We start from the raw sequence: 24058 nt of genomic DNA, 5'->3' as shown, positions 1-24058 counted from the left end.
TGAAAGATTCAACTGAACTCGGCTGCAGATGTTGCAGACTCTGGAGGAAGACAAGAAGTTACAGTGGCCTCAGTTCTTGTCTGAGATAATGTGGGCCTATAACAATCAGGTCCATTCTACTGTATTACTCTGTAATTTCTCTAGCGCCGTTCTATGGAAACAGTAGGTTTAAAGAGCACACCAAATGCTTCAAATAACTTCTTTATTAACGTCAACTTTTCATCATATATAACACTGCCGCCTCCGCAGCAGATAGTCCATGTACAAAACACGTGTTGAAAAGATATCACAAAATGGCGGTATGCATAAGATGGTGGTTCAACTGTTCAATCTTGTCATTCAACATAAAATGGTGGATATATTTATCTTTAAAGTATCTGTACTCTCACTTTAAGTTATTTAAGCACTTTATGATTTCTCTGATAGGTATATCTGAGGTCTAACTAATAGTTCTACTGCAGATTGCAGTTTGCTTTTGCAATTTGTATGGATTATATGATTTTATGGCTCAATATGGTGGAACTGTAAGTAAACACATATATATCTAGTTCAGTATACAGTTCTAAACACAATACTAACAATATGAACATTATATAACTGTTTTAAATACCTATTTTAACCTCTTGTTCCCATAAAACTCAGCTCTCAGTGGAGTAAATGTCTCTTCACCTCCTTTCTCTAGAGAATAATGATTCTAGCAGCAGGAGCTGGGGGAATTCCCAGACAGGCTGTGTGTGAGGCTGGCTGTGATTGGTGAAAACTCTTGCTGTATGAGAAGCTGGCTGTAATTGGCCTAGACTTCTGCCCAGTAACCACAGAGTAACACTATGCTTTCTGTTGTTTATGCTGTGTCACTGAGTTTACCTTACATTACAAAATGAATCTTAAAGGCATATTATCTTTTTCTGCTTCTGTGAACACAAGATATAACAGTAATATGACATCCAAAACATGATGTCACAGTAAATAACTCTGCTTTTGTCTTTAACACATGAACATAGGAACTGTATTAAGGCTATTGGCAGGTTTAGCTGTATACAAGTATAAGCTATGCTAGCAGCAGGTCTTAGCTGGCCAGCTACAGAGGGCCTGCTGCTGATCTGACCATGGAAAAAATTGTGAGCGAGGGCCTGTTGCTGAGCTGACCATCGAAAAAATTATGGTTGAGGGTCTGCCGCTGAGCTGACTCTCTAAAACATTATGGGAGAGTGCCTGCTGCTGATCTGACCATCGAAAAAATTATGGTTGAGGGCCTGCTGCTGAGCTGACCATCGAAAAAATTATGGTTGAGGGCCTGCTGCTGAGCTGACCCTCTAAAACATTAGGGGCGAGGGCCTACTGCTGAGCTGACCCTCTAAAACATTAGGGGCGAGGGCCTGCTGCCAAGCTGACCATCTAAAACATTATGGGTGAGGGCCTGCTGCTGAGCTGACCATCCTAGCAATATAGGACAGGTCTTAGCTGGCCAGCTACTCTTCCACCAAAATTACCTATAATTCTATGTTCTTAGTGGTAGGACTTGAACATGATATTGTGGAATTTTCCATCAGGTTCTCAACTTCCAAGTGTCTTTTATCACTCTCAAGTAGAATAACTAACTTCGGTATAGGACGTTCCAACTTGAGTGGAGTAGTGAGACGTTTTTCTTCTTTGTCAAGTTTTGAGTCTGCTATTTGTAACAACACTCTTCTTACTAGTTTGTCTTCATTATTTTTGAACTTCTAGAACTTTGGCCAATTTCCTTAAACTTCTAGGTAAATCTTCTTCTTTCACTAACACTATGTCACCAACTTGGACATTTCTTCTGGGTGTTTGCCATTTACTTCTTAGCATAAGATTGGCTAAGTACTCTTTCCTCCATCTATTCCAAAACTGTTCTGATAGATATTGAAATCTTCGCCATCTCCTTTTAGCATATAAATCCTCTTTGGTGAACTTGCCAAGCGGTGGCTGTATGTAATTAGACTTAAGGTAAAGTAGATGGTTGGGAGTTAACTACTTCAGCCCCCCTAGCTTAAACACCCTTAATGACCAGGCCACTTTTTGCACTTCTGCACTACACTACTTTCACCGTTTATTGCTCGGTCATGCAACTTACCACCCAAATGAATTTTACCTCCTTTTCTTCTCACTAATAGAGCTTTCATTTGGTGGAATTTCATTGCTGCTGACATTTTAACTTTTTTTGTTATTAATCGAAATTTAAAGATTTTTTTGAAAAAAAATGACATTTTTCACTTTCAGTTGTAAAATTTTGCAAGAAAAACGACATCCATATATACATTTCTCTCTAAATTTATTGTTCTACATGTCTGATAAAAAAAAAATGTTTGGGTAAAAAAAAATGGGTAAAATGTTTGGGTAAAAGTTATAGCGTTTACAAACTATGGTACAAAAATGTGAATTTCCGCTTTTTGAAGCAGCTCTGACTTTCTGAGGTTCTACAATGGCCAGACAGTACAAACACCCCACAAATGACCCCATTTCGGAAAGTAGACACCCTAAGGTAATCGCTGATGGGCATAGTGAGTTCATAGAACTTTTTATTTTTTGTCACAAGTTAGCGGAAAATTATGATTTTTTTTTTTTCCTTACAAAGTCTCATATTCCATTAACTTGTGACAAAAAATAAAAACTTCCATGAACTCACTATGCCCATCACGAAATACCTTGGGGTGTCTTCTTTCCAAAATGGGGTCACTTGTGGGGTAGTTATACTGCCCTGGCATCCTAGGGGCCCTAATGTGTGGTAAGTAGTTTGAAATCAAAATCTGTAAAAAATGGCCGGTGAAATCCGAAAGGTCCTCTTTGGAATGTGGGCCCCTTTGCTCACCTAGGCTGCAAAAAAGTGTCACACATCTGGTATTGCCGTACTCAGGAGAAGTAGCGCAATGTGTTTCGGGGTGTCATTTTACATATACCCATGCAGGGTGAGAGAAATATCTTGGCAAAAGACAACTTTTCCCATTTTTTTTATACAAAGTTGGCATTTGACCAAGATATTTATCTCACCCAGCATGGGTATATGTAAAATGACACCCCAAAACACATTGCCCAACTTCTCCTGAGTACGGCAATACCAGATGTGTGACACTTTTTTGCAGCCTAGGTGGGCAAAGGGGCCCACATTCCAAAGAGCACCTTTCAGATTTCACTGGCCATTTTTTACAGATTTTGATTTCAAACTACTTACCACACATTAGGGCCCCTAGAATGCCAGGGAAGTATAACTACCCCACAAGTGACCCTATTTTGGAAAGAAGACACCCGAAGGTATTTCGTGATGGGCATAGTGAGTTCATGGAAGTTTTTATTTTTTGTCACAAGTTATTGGAATATGAGACTTTGGAAAAAATAAATAAAACAAATCATCATTTTCCGCTAACTTGTGACAAAAAATAAAAAATTCTAGGAACTCGCCATGCCCCTCACGGAATACCTTGGGGTGTCTTCTTTCCAAAATGGGGTCACTTGTGGGGTAGTTATACTGCCCTGGCATTCTAGGGGCCCTAATGTGTGGTAAGTAGTTTGAAATCAAAATCTGTAAAAAATGACCTGTGAAATCCTAAAGGTACTCATTGGAATTTGGGACCCTTTGCCCACCTAGGCTGCAAAAAAGTGTCACACATGTGGTATCTCCGTACTCAGGAGAAGTTGGGAAATGTGTTTTGGGGTGTCATTTTACATATACCCATGCTGTGTGAGATAAATATCTCGGCAAAAGACAACTTTTCCCATTTTTTTATACAAAGTTGGCATTTGACCGAGATATTTCTCTCACCCAGCATGGGTATATGTAAAATGACACCCCAAAACACATTCCCCAACTTCTCCTGAGTACGGCGATACCACATGTGTGACACTTTTTTGCAGCCTAGATGCGCAAAGGGGCCCACATTCCTTTTAGGAGGGCATTTTTAGACATTTGGATCCCAGACTTCTTCTCACTCTTTAGGGCCCTTAAAATGCCAGGGCAGTATAAATACCCCACATGTGACCCCATTTTGGAAAGAAGACACCCCAAGGTATTCAATGAGGGGCATGGCGAGTTTATAGAATTTTTTTTTTTTGCCACAAGCTAGCGGAAATTTTTATTTTTTGGTTTTTTTCTCACAAAGTCTCCCTTTCTGCTAACTTGGGACAAAAATTTCAATCTTTCATGGACTAAATATGCCCCTCACGGAATACCTTGGGGTGTCTTCTTTCCAAAATGGGGTCCTTTGTGGGGTGTTTGTACTGCCCTGGCATTTGAGGGTCTCCGCAATCATTACATGTATGGCCAGCATTAGGAGTTTCTGCTATTCTCCTTATATTGAGCATACGGGTAATGAGATTTTTTTTTTTCCGTTCAGCCTCTGGGCTGAAAGAAAAAATGAACGGCACAGATTTCTTCATTCACATCGATCAATGTGGATGAAAAAATCTCTGCCAAAAAAAAAAAAGGAGGGGAAAGGCGTCTGCCAGGACATAGGAGCTCCGCCCAACATCCATACCCACTTAGCTCGTATGCCCTGGCAAACCCGATTTCTCCATTCACATCAATCGATGTGGATGAATAAATCATTGCCGGGATTTTTTTTATTTTATATATATACAAAGTGTTTGCCAAAGTATATGAACACCGCCGCCTCCTCAGCTCATATGCCTCGGCAAAACGTATCTTTTACTGCAGAGGAGAAATCTCGTCTTGCAGCGCCGCATACACTGACTTTTGTGTAATCTGACAGCAGCGCAATGCTTCTGTCAGAATGCACATCAGTGCTGCAGCTAGTCGATCGGTTGGTCCACCTGGAAGGTAAAAAAAAACAAAACAAAAAAGAAAAGAAAAAACCAGGCCGCAACGCAATAAATTTATTAACTTTATAATAACTTTTGAACAGAACATATAAACTTTTGAACTGAACGTTAACTTTTTTGCTTACCGCTGATTTTTTTTTATTTTTTTTACTTTTATAGGACAAACCTCTCCTTCCCCATGGGACAATGTGCAAAGCGCAAATCGCCCAAAGATGTGGCGAAGTACATTATGCACTTTATCCCAGGTGAAAGGAGAGGTTTGCAGTAGCTGTGAGTGTAAGGGCCCTAATAGCCCTGTGTGCCTGTCCTGTGAGATGCAATCCCTATGCTAAGTGTACCTGTGTGTGGTACTTCCGAAAACACTCTCCAAAGCATAGGGCAGGGTGGTCAGGGCAGTCAGGACAGAAATAGCGGGTGTCACGCCTTATTCCACTCCTGCTACAGACACAACATCTTTTTCGGGGTGACGGTTGGGTTGAGGTACCAGCAACGACACTGGGGAAATGTCACTCGTGTAGACGGCTCACTACACTGGTGGTTGGGGCCACGGAACCTCCTGGATACAGGAGGTTCGCGATGATCTTTTCCTGAAAATTTGAGGAAGGATCCCGTTCTCACAGCCTTACTGTAGAGAACAAAACTATTGTACATCGCCAATTGAATCAAATATACAGACACCTTCTTATACCAGCGTCTGGTGCGTCGGGAAACTAAATAGGTAGCCAACATCTGGTCATTGAAGTCCACCCCTCCCATGAGCGCAATATAGTCGTGGACTGAGAGGGGCTTTTCAAAGACACGGGTTGCCCTTTCAATTTGTATTGTCGTGTCTGCGTGAATGGAGGAGAGCATGTAAACGTCACGCTTGTCTCTCCATTTCACCGCGAGCAGTTCTTGGTTACACAAGGCAGCCCTCTCCCTCCTTGCAAGACGGGTGGTAACGAGCCGTTGGGGGAAGCCCCGGCGACTAGGTCGCACGGTGCCACAGCAGCCAATCTGTTCTAGGAACAAATGCCTGAAGAGGGGCACACTTGTGTAAAAATTGTCCACATAAAGATGGTACCCCTTGCCAAATAAGGGTGACACCAAGTCCCAGACTGTCTTCCCACTGCTCCCCAGGTAGTCAGGGCAACCGACCGGCTCCAGGGTCTGATCTTTTTCCTCATAGATCCGAAATTTGTGGGTATAGCCTGTGGCCCTTTCACAGAGCTTATACAATTTGACCCCATACCTTGGGATGCTTGGGATGTATTGTTTGAAGCCAAGGCGCCCGGTAAAATGTATAAGGGACTCGTCTACGCAGATGTTTTGCTCAGGGGTATACAAATATGCAAATTTCTGGTTGAAGTGGTCTATGAGGGGCCGAATTTTGTGGAGCCGGTCAAAAGCTGGGTGGCATCTGGGACGGGAGGTGTTGTTGTCGCTAAAGTGCAGGAAACGTAGGATGGTCTCAAAACGTGCCCTGGACATAGCAGCAGAGAACATGGGCATGTGATGAATCGGGTTCGTGGACCAATATGACCGCAATTCATGCTTTTTGGTTAGACCCATGTTCAGGAGAAGGCCCAGAAATTTTTTAATTTCGGAAACTTGGACTGGTTTCCACCGGAAAGGCTGGGCATAATAGCTTCCCGGGATGGCGGCTATAAATTGAGTGGCATACCGATTTGTTTCTGCCACGACTAAGTCCAAGAGCTCCGCAGTCAAGAACAGCTCAAAAAATCCCAGGGCCGAACCGATCTGAGCTGTCTCAACCCGAAATCCAGACTGGGCGGTGAAAGGGGGAACTACAGGTGCGGCTGAAGTTGGGGACTGCCAATCAGGGTTTGCCAGCACCTCAGGGACTCTAGGGGCTCTACGGGCCTGTCTGTGCGGTGGCTGCGACGGGGTGACTACTGCACGTGCCACCGTACCAGCTTCAACTGCCCTTCTGGTGCTCGCCACTTCACCATGTTGTACGGCAGTGCTGATACTAGGTCCAGGGAGGGCTGCGCTGCTGGTGTATGCCTCACCACGTGATCCGTCAGCGCCAGCCCCACTCTGCTGCCCTTGAAACGGATCCTGCACAACCTGTGGTCTAGCGACATGGGGCCGGGTACGCCTGGTGCTATCAGGGACCTCAACCTCCTTGTCCGAACTTTGGGTCAGACTGCCACTGCATTCTACAGGTTCATATTCTGACCCTCTAGATTCATCAGATGAGGGTTCCCATTCCTCATCCGACTGGGTCAGAAGCCTGTAGGCCTCTTCAGAAGAATACCCCCTGTTTGATATTTGGACTACTAAATTTAGGGGTATTCCCTGAGACTACCCAAGAAAAAAAGCAAGCCGGTCTTACAAATAGGAGGCTAGCGAAGTACCGGAGGCCGCTGCGATTGATAAAAAATATCAAAACTGATTTTTTTTATAGCCGCAGCTCTTGTAAAGTGATTTTGCAGTGATAAAAAAAAAAAAAAATATTTTGTCACTGCGGCGGGGCGGGCGTGGGCGACCGATCAGGCCTGATCGGGCAAACACTGCGTTTTGGGTGGAGGGCGAACTAAGGTGACACTAATACAATTATAGATCTGACTGTGATCAGTTTTGATCACTTACAGATACTATAAAAGTACAAATGCTGATTAGCGATATGCTAATCAGCGAATCAGTGACTGCGGTGCGGTGGGCTGGGCGCTAAACAATCGCTAAACTACCTAACCAAGGGGCCTAAACTATCCTAAAACCTAACAGTCAATACCAGTGAAAAAAAAAAGTGACAGTTTACACTGATCACTTTTTTCCTTTCACTAGGTGATTGACAGGGGTGATCAAGGGGTTAATTGGGGTGATGGGGGGTGATCTGGGGCTAAGTGAAGTGTTTGGTGCTACTCACTGTGATGTCTGCTCCTCTGCTGGAACCAACCGACAAAAAGGACCAGTAGAGGAGCAGAGAAGCCATTTAACACATCATATTTACAAATATAATGTGTTAACTGGCTTCTGATTCGATTTTTTAAAAATCATCAGCTTGCCAGCCACGATCATTGGCTGCCAAGCTAATGACGTGACCCCCCTCTAACTTTTGCCGGCCCGCGATGCACATGCACGGGCCGGCTTTGAGCAAAATCTCGCGTCTCGCGAGATGACGCGTATATGCGTGACTCTGCGCAGAGCTGCCGACTCCGGAACGCGATCCTGCGTTAGGCGGTCCGGAGGCGGTTATAGGGTCTAAACTTGTTGGATTGTTTATGTTATTAACTGTAAGTGGACGACTGTGAACAATAGAAATTACTTCATAGAATAGGGTCCTAAGTGAAGCATCATTATCAGGTGAATTGCTCTGGAGCTCAGACATGTAAATATTAGTCCATATCTCTTGTACTCCTTGCGGTTCTGTTTGGTAATGAATGGGCCAAAGCAATCCATTCCGCTATAAAGAAATGGTGGTGATGGGTTTACACGATCTGCCAGTAAATCTGCCATTCTTTGTTCTTCTGTAGGTCTACGTGCCTTTCTGCAGACTAAACACTAACCACCTTCTCTCAAACAGCTTTGGTTAAAGCTTCTTTCTTGATGCAAGGATATGTTGTGGTAGTGAACAATAATCAATCTTGTGAAGGTAGAATTTTTGGGTAGAATTGCTGGATGCTTCACTCCTCTAGGTAACAATGCATTTTCTAGTCTCCCTCCCACCTTCAGTATACCATTCTGCAGAACAAGATTAAGGTTGTACAATGGGTGGTTGTTTGGAAGCGTTTTAGGTTCTTGACTAAGTCTCTTCAACTCTTCACTGTAGAATCTCTGTTGAATGAGTCTTATGACTGTTTCTTCAGCTTTCGTTCTTTCTTGTTTATTCAACAATTCCTTCTTTCTGATTCCCTTTGCCAAACGTTGAATTCGAGCTATTACGTTTATGACTGTATTCCATTTTGAACATTTGGCTAGTCTTTCAAGTATGTCATCTTGACACTTGGCAGCAGTGTTTGTACAACTTTTACTTCTGGATCACCCATAGACAATTCTGTGTAACCTTTACTGGGCGTGATTTCCTTTTCCCAAAGGAACTCTGGGCCTGTGAACCAATTAGAATTTTTTTTATTCTGTTACATTCAGGCCTCTTGAAGCATGATCTGCTGAATTGTGCTTTGTGTCAATGTGATGCCAATGTTCCGGATATGTTTTTCAGAATTTTCTCAACTCTGTTGGCGACAAAGATATGGAATCTTCGAGCTTCGTTGTTTATGTATCCTAGGAAAACTTGTGAGTCTGTCCAAAAATATTTTTCATCTATTTTCAATTCCAATTCTTCTCTCAAAAACTTGCTTACTGATACTGAAACAACAGCTGCTGTCAGTTCAAGTCTTGGTATTGTCTGAATACTGCTAGGTGCAACTCTGGCCTTCTCCATAACCAGGGCACAGTGTATCTATTCTTTCCCTATTACTCTGATGTAGGAACACTGACCATAACCATAACTACTGGCATCTGAAAAATGATGAAGTTCTATTTTCTTGTACTTTCCAAAATGATGAGGTACAAAACATCTGGGTATTTTAAATTCTCTCAAGTTTTGAAAGTCTCTTATCCAACTCTCCCACTTTGGCCTCAAATTTTCAGGTATGTGCTCATCCCATCCTAACTTCTGTCTGCATAATTCTTGCATTATTTCTTTTGCTCTGAGGATTACTGGGGCCAAGAATCCCAATGGATCAAATATAGAAGCCACTGCGGAAAGAATGGTTTGTCTAGTTGCAACTTTCTCTTCAATAGATACTTCAAAGAAGAACTTGTCGTTTTCTACATTCCATCCCAATCCAAGTACATTCTGAACTGGAAGATGATCATAATTGAGATCTACATTCTTCATAGTTGCTGCACGTTCAGAATCACTAATGGATTCCAGTATCTCTCTGTTGTTTGAGATGGATTTGTTAAGGCAAAGGTTTCCTCTTGCGCATAACTCTTGGCTTTCTTTCACTAGTTTGATTGCAGATTCTATAGACTCTAGACTTATGAGACCATCATCTACATAAAAGTTTTTCTTTAGAAAATTTGCTGCTGATGGGCAATCCTTTTCATTCTGATTAGCTAGGTATTTCATACCATAATTGGCTCAACCTGGAGATGATGCTGCTCCAAACAAGTGTACTTTCATTCTGTATTCTGCTGGCTCTGTATCTGTATCTCCATTCTCCCACCATAGAAACCTCAGGAAGTCTCTATCTTCATTCTTCACATAAAACTAGTTGAACATCTTTTCAACATCACACATGACCGCTACGGCATACTTTCTGAATCTACAGAGTTCTCCAGGTAGAGTGTTTGTAAGATCTGGTCCTTTTAGTAGATGATCATTCAATGCAACACCATTGTACTTTGCTGAGAAATCAAATACTACTCTAATCTTATCTGGTTTCTTTGAGTGGTAAACACCTTGATGTGGGATGTACCACACTTCTTTAGGTTTGTTATTAACTTTCTCTGCATGTCTTTCTTCGAGGATGCATTCCATGAATTTCAAATAATCCTGCTTCAATTTGGGATCTCCTCCCATTTTTTTCTTCAAACATTTCAATCTTGCTAGGGCAAGATTTTTGTTATTTGGCAGACAAAAAGGTGAGGGCATTTCAAGATGACCTTGTTGATTCTGCTGAATACTTTCTTCTAGAGTGTATACGAACTTTATGTCTTCTTGAGATACACTCTTTTCTTTAGAACTTATGTCTGCAAAGTCGGATTCAAGGATCTTGATTACTTTTGCTGGACTTACGGTTGGTAACTCTTGAACAGATATTTGATGACACAATCCTGTCACCTGTCTTGAGTTTGCGATCTGCTGTTTTCCTCCAACAACACCCCATCTTAGATCAGTTTGAACAGTGTAGGGTTCACCCTTTCCTCCTGTGATTACTTTTTGTGGTACCAAGGCTTCGGGACAATTGTAGCCTATCAACAGTCCAACACCAAACTCCTTCAGCGGAGACATTTCATGAGATATGACAGATAGGTTCTCCCATTCATTGGCTGTTTCACAAAAAGTTATGTGATCTTGATCTAGAGGTATATCGTCTTTTGTATAAGCTGGAGGTAGATCTAATGTGAAGTTTGAATGAAGTCCTCTAACTCTCAGTCCTTTGACCCTTTGACTGTTCACTAACGTGTCTCTCCCCGTTATTGTTGTGAGTTTGAGCTTCACTGGTTTTGTAGCCACTTGTAATTTCCTGCAGATTTATTGATCAATGAAGGTGAAGTCACTCTGTGCATCCAGTAGCGCATTGGCGTATACCTTCTTGTTCCTCCTTTTAGGATTCAAAATACACACTGGTACAACCATTGATGTGCCACTGCTTTCTCCTTCCCTCACTCTGCAAGAGAATACTGATACTTTCTTTCCTTCCTCAGTATCTTTCTATGGACGTTCTTCATGTGTGGTGTAGGATGGCGTCCTTTATAAACGCTGCATGTGGCCCTTTTCTTACACTCCTTAGTAGCATGGCCTTTTCTTAGGCATCCGAAACACAGTTGGTTATCCAGCACAAATTTTTTCTTTTCTTCTGGGGACTTCGCCTTCAATTGTTGGCACTTATGTATGGAGTGGTTCTCTCCACAGAACATACACTTGAAGGTAGTCTGAAGATTTGTTGGTTCTGTCTCTCTACTGATCCCAGTAGTGACTTTGAACTTGCTCTCCTAGGTATCTGGACCTTTAGCTGCTGTGTTGGTTGCAAAGCTAGTTGCTCTTGCACGTCTCATCTCTCTTACAGGCCTTTCTTCTAAGGATTTTAAAACGTAAGATGATGTTACTGGATTACATGCAATCCGTGCTTCCTCATTGACAAACTCAGAGAACCCTTTAAAACTTGGGAAGTTCTTACCTAGATCTAACTGTTTAGTCACATAGCGATTCCATCTAGAAGCCACTTCTTCAGGTAGCTTAGTTAGCATCCTGTGGTTTTCTAGATAGTCGTTCAGTACTTCCAGTCCTTGAACGTGTGGGATGGCATTGCTGCATGCTTGTAGGAAGTCACCATACTTTTGGAGTCTGAAGTGTTCTTTAGGACTTATTTTAGGCCAGTTATTCAGTTTCTCTGCAAAGGCTCTTTATACTCAGAAAGGATGACCATATCTTGCATTAAATTTTTCCCAAGCTTGTTTGTAGGCCTCTTCGTCTCTACTATAGAAGTTACCTTCAAGAACTTCCTTGGCTTCTCCACCAACATATCTCTGAAGGTAGAATAACTTGTCAACTGGACTGAAGCAATGATGCTCAATGATCATTTCAAAACTTGCCTTCCACTCTATGAGCTTCAGTACGTCTCCTGAAAATACAGTGGGTTTCGGAACGGGAAGTCTAGCTAGGACTGTTCTCTGTGGTCTTGCTGGGACAATGGTTGTAACATTCTCCTGAGCATTGCCGTGGCATCTAGGAACAGAATCATCCAGTTCTATTTTCTCACTTAGTTCTGAATTAGGAGAGTCCTTTTCTTCATCTTTTCCGGTAGAGATAGAGGGTAAATTCACACTTCACACACCTTTTTCCTAACACTGGACTAGGCCTCTCTTTGTCTTTATGAGCAGGGATGGAAGGATAATAACTTATTTCTTCACTACATGCTGGAGATTTCCTTCCATTCTCCTGGGCATATGAAGGAAAGTAGGAGCCTGTTTCTTCACTTAGTACAGATTTGAACCTATGTATACTCTGACTCATATCCTCCTCATGTACTCTGAGTCAAGAAAGGCTGCACGTCGGTAAGGTCTGGGAATGGTGCTGATGTCTTTGGGGGTGCAGATACAGAGGATGAGGCGGGTGCAGAAGCGGAAGTCTGAGTGAGCCACTCAACGAACTCTGGTGTGTCCTTTCATGTGATCACACACACCTTCTCCAACTTCCCAATTAGGCTCTGGCCTGGTGCACCTACTCGACCCCTACCACCCCTGTGGAACGTCCTGCCTCTTCCTTTGCCTTTTATTTTCAAAATCACCCCATGCCAAAGTCCCTAGAGAAGAGCAGTATTTGTTGAAGCCGGTGTATCACAGGCCTCAATCAATATTTGGTGTAAGCAGGTATATTGCACCCCTAAATCTGTACTTTGTGGAAGCAGGTATATAGAACCCCTTAATCAGTATTTTGTAATAGCAGGTATATTGCACCCCTCAATAAGTATTTAGTGGAATCAGGTATATAGAACCCCTGAATTAATATTTGGTGGTAGCAGGCATATTGCACCCCTAAATCAGTATTTTGTTGAAGCAGGTGTATTGCAGGACTCCATAAATATTTGGTGTAAGCAGGTATATCGCACCCCAAAATCTGTATTTTGTGGAAGCAGGTATATAGAAACCCTTAATCAGTATTTTGTAATAGCAGGTATATTGCATCCCTCAATAAGTATTTAGTGGAATCATTTATATGGAACCTCTGAATCAATATTTGGAGGAAGCAGGTAAATCGCATCCCTAAATCAGTATGTTGTTGAAGCAGGTGTATCGCACAATACATATGCACTATAATATACTTTCTATGTTAGAAAGTATATTATAGGTATATCACACCCCTCAATAGATTTTTTTGGGGGCAACAGGTGTATCACACCAGTTGCAATTAGTTATTCCAATAATGTTTGTCCCTCCATATAGCTGCGGTATCGCAGCAGAACCGCACACAACTGCTGCACAATACAAATGCACTATAATATACTTTCTATGTTAGAAAGTACTGTAGATAGTCTGGTTAGACTAATAGTCAGAGATATCAAAATTCTTCTAATAATGCTGTTCCTGCCACAGTGGAACTATGGCCCTCAGAGGGCGAAGTGATAGTGTTCCTTAACTTGCACAGTAAAGAGCGCATTAGAGCAGCGGAGCGCCAGCATAGCAACTGTTCCCTAGTGAGCAAACAAAGACATCTCAGCGGAGCTACCATAAAGGCCATATAATGTGCGCATTAGTGAAACTGCAGCCGACTCTTAAAGTGGCAAAATGGCAAAGGCAAGATAGAGAAAGAGCGCCAACCCTTCTGAGATCCCTAGAGAGAGAAAGAGACGCATGGTGGGAGGCCAAAGTCCAGAGTTATAGTGCCTACACCGCTATCCATGGAGAGACCACGTACTGCAGTGAGCAAGTTTCCCGCCACTAGGCCCAAAGCCTGCAGCAGCGTATCCAAGCCAGCGCATCGCAAGTCATCACAGATCATCGCAAGTCATCACAAAGCATTGCAAGTCTGCAGAGAGCATCGCATCACAAGAAAAGACAAGTCTCCTATAAGACAGAAATTTGTTCCAGCAACCTTCAGATCGCAGTATCCTGCTCTTCAGAATAAGGTCGCAGGGGCCACAGTTGCGACTGGGATCGGCACTCCAGGCGCCCGGCCGCCTGTGGACCCCTGGACCCGACCTGCAGTAGTGCTGTACGGTAGTACCCAGGGCCCGCCGCCCAGTGCTCCTCGTTTCCGCGTTCACTGTACTGAGCGCGTACAGCATCAGGACTTAGTGCGCGCACTATGACCTGACGCTGTACACTGTCAGGTGACAGTACAGCTCTGCCTGGGAAGACAGAGGAGCGCGACTTCTGCCGGAGGCCCGGAGAGGAAGGGTAGCCGCGGCACAGAACAGGTAAGTATTGGGGCCTGGGGATCGGGCTGCCACTGCTGATTTATCTGAGCCGATGGGGGCTGAGTGGGGATCTGATGGGGTCTTTGGGCTGATCTGAGGTCTGATGGGGGCTGACTGGGGGACCTGGGGGTCTTTGGGCTGATCTGAGTTCTGATGGGGTTTGAGTGGGGGTCTGATGGTGATGGGTGTCTTTGGGCTGATCTGAGGTCTGATAGGGGCTTAGTGGGGGGGTCTGATGGGGGTTATTGGGCTGATATAAAGTCTGATGGGGGCTGAGTGGGGGTCTTTGGGCTGATCTGAGTTCTGATGGGGGTCTGATGGTGATGGGGGTCTTTGGGCTGATCTGAGGTCTGATGGGGGCTGAGTGGGGTCTGATGGTGGTCTTTGGGCTGATCTGAGGTCTTATAGGGGCTGAGTGGGGGTCTTTGGGCTGATATGATGGGGACTGAGTGGGGGTCTGATGGTGGTATTTGCGCTGATCTGAGGTCTGATGGGGGCTGAGTGGGGGTCTGATGGGGGTCTTTGGGCTGATCTGAGGTCTTATACGGGCTGAGTGGGGGTCTTTGGGCTGATATGATGGGGACTGAGTGGGGGTCTGATGGGGGTATTTGCGCTGATCTGAGGTCTGATGGGGGCTGAGTGGGGGTCTGATGGGGGTCTTTGGGCTGATCTGAGGTCTTATAGGGGCTGAGTGGGGGTCTTTGGGCTGATATGATGGGGACTGAGTGGGGGTCTGATGGGGGTATTTGCGCTGATCTGAGGTCTGATGGGGGCTGAGTGGGGGTCTTTGGGCTGATCTGAGGTCTTATAGGGGCTGATTGGGGGTCTTTGGGCTGATATGATGGGGACTGAGTGGGGGTCTGATGGGGGTATTTGCGCTGATCTGAGGTCTGATGGGGGCTGAGTGGGGGTCTCATGGGGGTCTTTGGGCTGATCTGAGGTCTGATGAGGGCTGATTTGGCTGATATGAGGTCTCTCTGCAGTGGCAGAGTGACTCACTGAGGCCAGCAGCAGCCATTTTAGTCAGATTACAGCCACTCTGCAGCTTTGGCTCTAATATGAATTAAATTGCTGCTGCTGGCCTCAGTCTCTCTGCCACTGCTGCTCTTAGGGTGGCCATACGTCCGGTTTTTAGACTCCTGGTTCGGCGCAAGGCCAGGACAGACAGCCAGAAGTCCCTCTTTTTTGTTGTTATGGATGATGGGATGGCGGGTCCGGCTCAGGCATGGTCACTTTAAGTACCAATGGCAGGAGACAGGGCCTGGCAGCATGTCCGGATCACACTGCGTTCTTACATGATGTCACAAAGTTATCAGCACTGCAGGTCCAGCAGGAAGTTGGGAACAGAGGGGCGTGGGAGCCACTGCTAGTCTGCCACTGCCCACTTGCCCAGTAGTCTGACTCTATACTACAGTCACTCACCCCACCTCGCCTCGTTCTCTCTCTCTCTCTGCCAGACATTTCTGCCAGCCTGAGCCAGGCCCAGGAGCAGTACTCATTCAGCCAGCCAGAGCCCACACTGAGCCCAGCCAGCCTCCAGCATTCAGCCTTGCCAGTTGCCACTGACCTTCAGCAGGTCGATTCAGCAGCTTTCAGCCTGAGCCAGCCCAGCAGGTAATAGTTACTATCTGGCCTTGATATGTTCTGTATATTATTATATGTGAGCTGGCCTGGTATAAGTTATACATCTTCTGGTATATTAAGATGTATAGCTTATACCAGCTGTACATATATAATCATATAAGGAGATACCTAGGTTATACCATCATGCTCCATATCCCTATATACAAGAAGATTTATAACTTATAACCATCGGGTTAGGGGTGATTGACGGAGAGGGGGCCCTATGGATCAGTTTCACACCGGGGCCCCATGGATTGTGTGTACGCCACTAAATATAGGCTTTGGCATAAAGAGACATTTTTTGTGTTCAGAAATAAGAGACTTTAAATAAAAACAAAGGACAGGTTGTAGTACACGGACTCTAAAGCATTTAAAGTGAAAGTCATTTATTGCCTGCATTTATCGCTGTTGTATTTAAAGTGACAGTCATTTATTTCTGCATTTGTCAGTATTGCATTTAAAGTGAAAGGACTCTTAATATTCGTATTGATTGTTAGTATAGCATTTAAAGTAAAATTGCTAAACCTAGTATTACCATGCCACTGTTAGAGGATACAAAGATAGATAGAGTAGAGGGGGAAGAGCATAGGAACCTGTCTGAGGTAGAAGAGTCTGATGCAGCATTAGTCTTGCCTAAAACAAATATAGCCCAAACAGATGAACTAAGATGTTCATCACGTGCCAGAAAACCGACCCCAAAGATGCTGGAAAATTTGGAGCAAGAAGCAGCACTGAAAGGAAAAAAGTTTGCTAGAATGTATGTTAAATGGAAATTATACATTAAAGACATTCGTAAAAAGCTAAAGCAAGAAAGTATAAAAGGGAACTTGAGTGATATTGTAGAGCCGGTAGAAGAATCTGAATTAGAGCTTATGGCAGCATATGTCAACCTGCGGTCGTTTACGACACCTTCCCAGGATATTGTAAGGAACATGGACACATGTACTGCGGTCACTAAAGATTTAGTAAAACTCATGAGAGAACTATCATCTGCAGTAAACTATGATTAAGTTAAAGCAAGAAGTAGAATGAACAAGCTTTTTATGAGAGACTATGCTAGGTACTTAGGGGGAATCACAAACAACGCCATCAGATGGAAGCTGAAATGGATGCACAACACCATCAGATGAAAGCTGGAATGGAGGCACAGCGCCATCAAATGGAAGCTGCAATGGAGGCACAGCACCATCAAATGGAAGCTGAAATGGAGGCACAGCACCATCAAATGGAATCTGAATTGAAAAGTCTGGAAAGGCAGAAAGAAGTTAAGCTCATAGAAGCCAGAGTACATGAGGAGGATATGAGTCAGAATAGTCATAGGTTCAAATCTGTACTAAGTGAAGAAAAAAGACTCCTACTTTCCTTCATATGCCCAGGAGAATGGAAGGAAATCTCCAGCATGTAGTGAAGAAATAAGTTATTATCCTTCCATCCCTGCTCATAAAAACAAAGAGAGGCCTAGTCCAGTGTTAGGAAAAAGGTGTGTGAATTTACCCTCTATCTCTACCAGAAAAGATAAAGAAAAGGACTCACCTAACTCAAAACTAAATGAGAAAATAGAACTGGATGATTCTATTCCTAGATGTCACGGCAATGCTCAGGAGAATGTTACAACTATTGTCCCAACAGGACAACAGAAAACAGTCCTAGCTAGACTTCCCATGCTGCCACCCACTCTATTTTCAGGAGACGTACTGAAGTTCATAGAGTGGAAGGCAAGTTTTGAAATGATCACTGAGCATCATTGCTTCAGTCCAATCGACAAGTTATTTTACCTTCAGAGATATGTTGGTGGGGAAGCAAAAAAAGTTATTGAAGGTAACGTCCATAGAAAAGACGAAGAAGCCTACAAGTAAGCTTGGGAAAAATTAATTGCAAGATATAATCATCTTTTCTTATTACAAAGAGTTTTTAGAGAGAAATTGAATAACTGGCCTAAAATAAGTCCAAAAGAACACTTCAAACTCCAAGAGTACGGTGACTTCCTGCAAGCATGCAGCAATGCATCCCACACGTTCAAGGACTGGAAGTACTGAACGACTATTTAGAAAACCACAGGATGCTAACTAAGCTACCTGAAGAAGTGGCTTCTAGATGGAATCGCAATGTGACTGAACAGTTAGATCTAGGCAAGAACTTCCCAAGTTTTAAAGAGTTGTCTGAGTTCGTCAATAAGGAAGCACGGATAGCATGTAATCCAGTAACATTATCTTACATCTTAAAATCCTTAGAAGAAAGGCCTGCAAGAAAGATAAGATGTGCAAGAGCGACTAGCTTTGCAACCAACACAGCAGCTAAAGGTCCAGATAACTACGAGAGCAAGTTCAAAGTCACTACTGGGATCAGTAGAGAGACAGAACCGACAAATCTTCAGACTACCTTCAAGTGTATGTTCTGTGGAGAGAACCACTCCATACATAAGTGCCAACAATTGAAGGAGAAGTCCCCAGATTAAAAGAAAAAATTTGTGCTGGATAACCAACTGTGTTTTGGATGCCTAAGAAAAGGCCATGTTACTAATGAGTGTAAGAAAAAGGCCACATGCAGCGTTTGCAAAGGACGCCATCCTACACCACTACACGAAGAAGGTCCAAAGAAAGATAAAGCCTCAATATCTAAAGATACTGAGGAAGGAAAGAAAGTATCGGTATTCTCTTGCAGAGTGAGGGAAGGAGAAAGCAATGGCATATCAATGATTGTACCAGTGTGCATTTAAAATCTTAAAAGGAGGAACAAGAAGGTATACACCTATGCGCTACTGGATGTCCAGAGTGATGTCACCTTCATTGATCAAGAAATCTGCAAGAAATTACAAGTGGCAACAGAACCAGTGAAGCTTAAACTCACCACAATGACAGGGGAGAGACACATTAGTGAACAGTCAAAGAGTCAAAGGACTGAGAGTTAGAGGACTTCATTCAAACTTCACATTAGATCTACCTCCAGCTTATACAAAAGACAAAATACCTGTAGATTGAGATCGCATACCTACCTGTGAAGCAGCCAATGAATGGGAGCACCTATCTGTCATTTCACATGAAATGTCCCAGCTGAAGGAGTTTGGTGTTGGACTGTTGATAGGCTACGATTGTCTCAAAGCCTTAGTACCACGAAAGGTAATCACAGGAGGAAAGGGTGAACTCTAGGCTGTTCAAACTGATCTGGGATGGGGTTTTGTTGGAGGAAAACAGCAGATTGCAAACTCAAGACAGGTGACAGGTTTGTGTCATTGAATATCTGTCGAAGAGTTACCTACTGTAAGTCCAGTAAAAGAAATCAAGATCCTTGTATCCGACTTTGCAGACATAGGTTCTAAAGAAAATAGTGTATCTTAAGAAGACATAAAGTTAGTACACACTCTAGAAGAAAGTATTCAGCAGAATCAACAAGGTCATCTTGAAATGCCCTTAGCTTTTAGAGAACGACCTCGTCTGCCAAATAACAGAAATCTTGCCCTAGCAAGATTGAAATGTTTGAAGAAAAAGATGGGAAGAGATCCCAAATTCAAGCAGGATTATTTGAAATTCATGGAAGGCATCCTTGAAGAAGGACATGCAGAGGAAGTTAATAACCAACCTAAAGAAGGAGAAGTGTGGTACATCCCACATCAAGGTGTTTACCACTCAAAGAAACCAGATAAGATTAGAGTAGTATTTGATTGCTCAGCAAAGTACAATGGTGTTACATTGAATGATCATCTACTAAAAGGACCAGATCTTACAAACACACTGGCTGGAATACTCTGTAGATTCAGAAAGTATCCCGTAGCAGTCATGTGTCACATTGAAAAGATGTTCTACCAATTTCATGTGAAGAATGAAGATAGAGACTTCCTGAGGTTTCTATGGTGGGAGAATGGAGATACAGATACAGAGCCAGCAGAATACAGAATGAAAGTACACTTGTTTGGAGCAGCATCATTTCCAGGTTGCGCCAATTATGGAATGAAGTACCTAGCCAATCAGAATGAAAAGGATTGCCCATCCACAGCAAATTTCTTTTTTTTTTTTATGTAGATGATGGTCTCATAAGTCTAGAGTCTACAGAATCTGCAATCAAACTAGTGAAAGAAAGCCAAGAGTTATGCACTAGAGGAAACCTGTGTCTTCACAAATTCTTCTCAAACAATAGAGAGGTACTGGAATCTATCAGTGACTCTGAACGTGCAGCAACAATGAAGAATGTAGATCTCAATTAAGATGATCTTCCAGTTCAGTACGTACTTGAATTGGGATGGAATGTAGAGAACGACAAGTTTTTATTTGAAGTATCTATTGAAGAGAAAGTTGCAACTAGACGTACCATTCTTTCCGCAGTAGCCTCAATATTTGATCCATTGGGGTTCTTGGCCCCAGTAATCCTCAGAGCAAAAGAAATACTGCAAGAATTATGCAGACAGAAGTTGGGATGGGATGAGCCCATACCTGATATTTTGAGGCCAAGGTGGGAGAGTTGGATAAGAGACTTTTGAAGAAGTTTGAATACCCATGTTTTGTACCTCATGATTTCGGAAAGTACAAGAAAATTGAACTTCATCATTTTTCGGATGCCATTAGTTATGGTTATGGTCAGTGCTCCTGCATCAGAGTTATAGGAAAAGAAAAGATACACTGTGCCCTGGTTATCGGGAAGGCCAGAGTTGTACCTACCAGTATTCAGACAATACCAAGACTTGAACTGACAGCAGCCATAGTTTCAGCAGCCATAAGCAAGTTTCTGAGAAAAGAATTGGAATTGAAAATAGATGAAGAATATTTTTGGGCAGACTCAACATCTGATGGGACGGTTTGCGAACGCGATCGCTCGAACTCGCTCAAATGTTCGCAAACCCCAGGTTCGCGGCTGGTCCCATTCATTTTAATGGCATGCGAACATGAGAAACCTCCGGGTCACATTTGCAGCCACAAAATACTTAGTAGATGCGCACAGTATTAAGCGATTTTACGATCGACAAGCATTCTTTTTTTATCAGCAAAATTTTGCCAAAATATTAATCGCAAGAGCACAAGCGTTCTGAAGGGGTGGCCTACAGCAACTGGTTTGCACCGACTAGCAATTAGATGGATGCGATGGTTGGAGCGAAGTTCAACGAGGAAGAGGAAGAACTCCTGGTGACTGTAAGTAATCTTATTTTACCTGCATGTCTGAACAATCGCTTTATATGCATAAAGAGTGTTATAAAAAAAACGCCAGTGCGACCTTCTGCGATTCTTATTTTTCTTAAGTGCACCAAACTTCACATTTTATGAGGTCTCACTAGATATTATTGATTTTTGCACTAAGTATTCCTGTGACATCACACCCACTATGTTAGGTTACCCTGCAGAGTGGCCGAGCGCACGGCGTCATTGGTTGCTAATGCTAACTCGCTATGACGCCGCGCGCTTCTTGCCGCCACCACTGTACAGTAATATACTTGTATAGATCATACAAGTCTATCACAGTACAGTGGTGGTGGCCTGAAAGCTCATGTCGTCATAGCAACCAATGACGCCGTGCGCTTGTCCACTCTGCAGGACGGCAGGACGGGTTTGTACGGTCCGTAGTTTTGAAAAAACACGCCCATGTGCATGCGGCCTTACTGTTACGGTTAAAAGATGGGATTGTATTACGACTGTATGTGGGTGGGGTCTGAGCTATCAGATACTGTCCAGCTAAGCAGAGATGTACCTGTCTAGTGAAGTGACGGTACGGTATGGGGTGTACAGCTGGTTCGTCTCCCCGGGATGCACCCTGGGTAACTCTAAATGAACCAGCAAATACTGGTGGTGCAGGCGGCCTAAATCTAATATTTCCATTAAATACTTTTAGCAGTTTACTTGAGTAAATTATTTTCAATACTATTATTGTTAAAAATTGGGATTATATGCTTGCATTTTTCTCTTTCAGCGGATGTTGGGTCGGGGCTACGACCGAACCCGGTCCCACGCCGAGAAACAGAGGATAGTGCGGGAGTTGGCCTATGAAATGTGGCGCCAAATGGGTCGCAAACACCGCCGTCTGGCCATTATAAAGAAATGGTCAGACATGAAGCGAAGACAGCCCCGTTTCATAAAAAGAATCAGGGACGAAAAATGCCCAGGTACATATGTAAATAACTTTTGTATGTTTTGCCAACACTCTGTAATGTATACAGTGCTAAGCAAAAGTATTCACCCCCCTTGACTTCGTTCTTTTTTTTGTTGACCATGGAATTAACATAGATTGTTTGAGGATTTCCTTCATGTAATTTGTAGAACATGCCCACAACTAAGACCTTCTTTTAAATTGGTTAATTGTATAGCATACAACTAATATGACAAAATAATAATTGGGAAATGAAGAGATGGTCACGCGCCCGGAGGAGATTGAGCAAGAATTTGTTAAGTACTATAATAGTCTATATACAAACAACAAAAACCAGCAGGATGGACATATTGAAAAGTTCCTGGAGAAAATCAACCTCCCTAAATTAACAGAGCAGGAGTATAAAATATTAAATCGACCTATAGATCTAAAGGAATTATCTGAGGCTGTCGGAACTATTAGGGGAAATTCTTCCCCAGGGACCGACGGGCTCCCGTTTGAAATTTATCGCCAATATGGTGATATAATCCGGCCAATGCTATTACAGGTCTTAAATGATTCCTATCAGACAGGTCAGCTACCTGCATCTCTATCTGAAGCAGTGATTCTTCTTATTTTAAAAAAGGGCAAGGATGAGAGAGAGATCGGTGCATATCGCCCAATCTCTCTCTTAAATACAGACTATAAAATCTGCGTAAAAGTATTTGCTAATAGACTAAAGGGAGTTATTGATAGGTTAATCCACCCTGACCAGACTGGATTTATACCTTAGAGACTGGTACAATCCAGCATACGTAGAGCTTTTTTTGAATATCCAGCTTGGTCAGGGGGGTGGCTCCCTCTCCATCCTGTCATTAGAGGCTGAGAAGGCATTTGACAGGGTGGAGTGGGAATATCTCTGGAAAGTAATTTACAGGATGAATATGGGCAAATACTTTATCAAATGGGTCCAGATTCTTTATCATCACCCCAAAGCCAAAATTAACATCAATGGAGTATGGTCGAAACAAATGGAGCTGCATAGAGGTACAAGACAGGGATGTCTTCTCTCCCCTTTATTGTTCGCTTTATTTATAGAACCATTGGCAGCTAGAATTAGATCGGATGAGGGGATCTCCGGATTTGGTACAAAGGGGACCTTCGATAAGAGAAGTATGTATGCAGACGACATTCTGATCTTCTTGGAGAACCCAATACTGCAGCTCCCTCATCTTATGGAACTAATAAATAAATTTAGTGATATCTCAGGATATTGCCACCATTAGATCAGGAAAACCTACCGAATTCACTAGGAATTAAGGTACTAAAAACCACGGAATCTATGGAATATTTGGGCATAAAGTTAAGTGCAAGAATACTAGACTTTGTGAGATTAAATGTTACCCCCCTGTGGACTAGATGTAAAAGTAAAATTGGTGTTTGGCAGAAGCTACCAATTGGACATATTTTGGCGTCCTATCCTGTTTGGATAGAGGATCGTTTTTTCAACCATTTGGAACGACTGCTGAATAATTTAATCTGGAGAAGAAAAAGGGTAAAAATTAAGCAAAAATATCTCTGGTTAGCGGAAGAGGATGGAGGACTATCGGTCCCTTTCTTTCAGGGATATTATCTGGCCTCTCAGGTTCAGTGGATAAAGTCAGATGGAAATAATATAAAGCAATTTCTGGAGCGGGGCTTCAACGGCCCTAAATTCGGCATATTTAGCATATTGGAGACGGGATTCATTAAAACAAAGGGAAAAAATGCCCAATATGTCGAATGGTGGACTTGTCTTGGGTAAAGATAAAAAAAAATCTGGGAATTTCGAACACTGTAAATTTTTCACCTTTGTGGTGTAATAGTAACATAGTAGAATTTCAGTTAGTTACTGATTATAAATACTGGGTAAAGTATGGTATTATTTATATATCACAGTTAATAAAAAATTGAACAATTAGAGCACTAAAAGAATTATGCCCTGGAATAAATATAGACTT

The sequence above is a fragment of the Bufo bufo genome, chromosome 9, assembly GCF_905171765.1.
Source record: "Bufo bufo chromosome 9, aBufBuf1.1, whole genome shotgun sequence".
Classification (NCBI taxonomy): Eukaryota; Metazoa; Chordata; class Amphibia; order Anura; family Bufonidae; genus Bufo; species Bufo bufo.
This window is presented reverse-complemented; position numbering follows the sequence as displayed.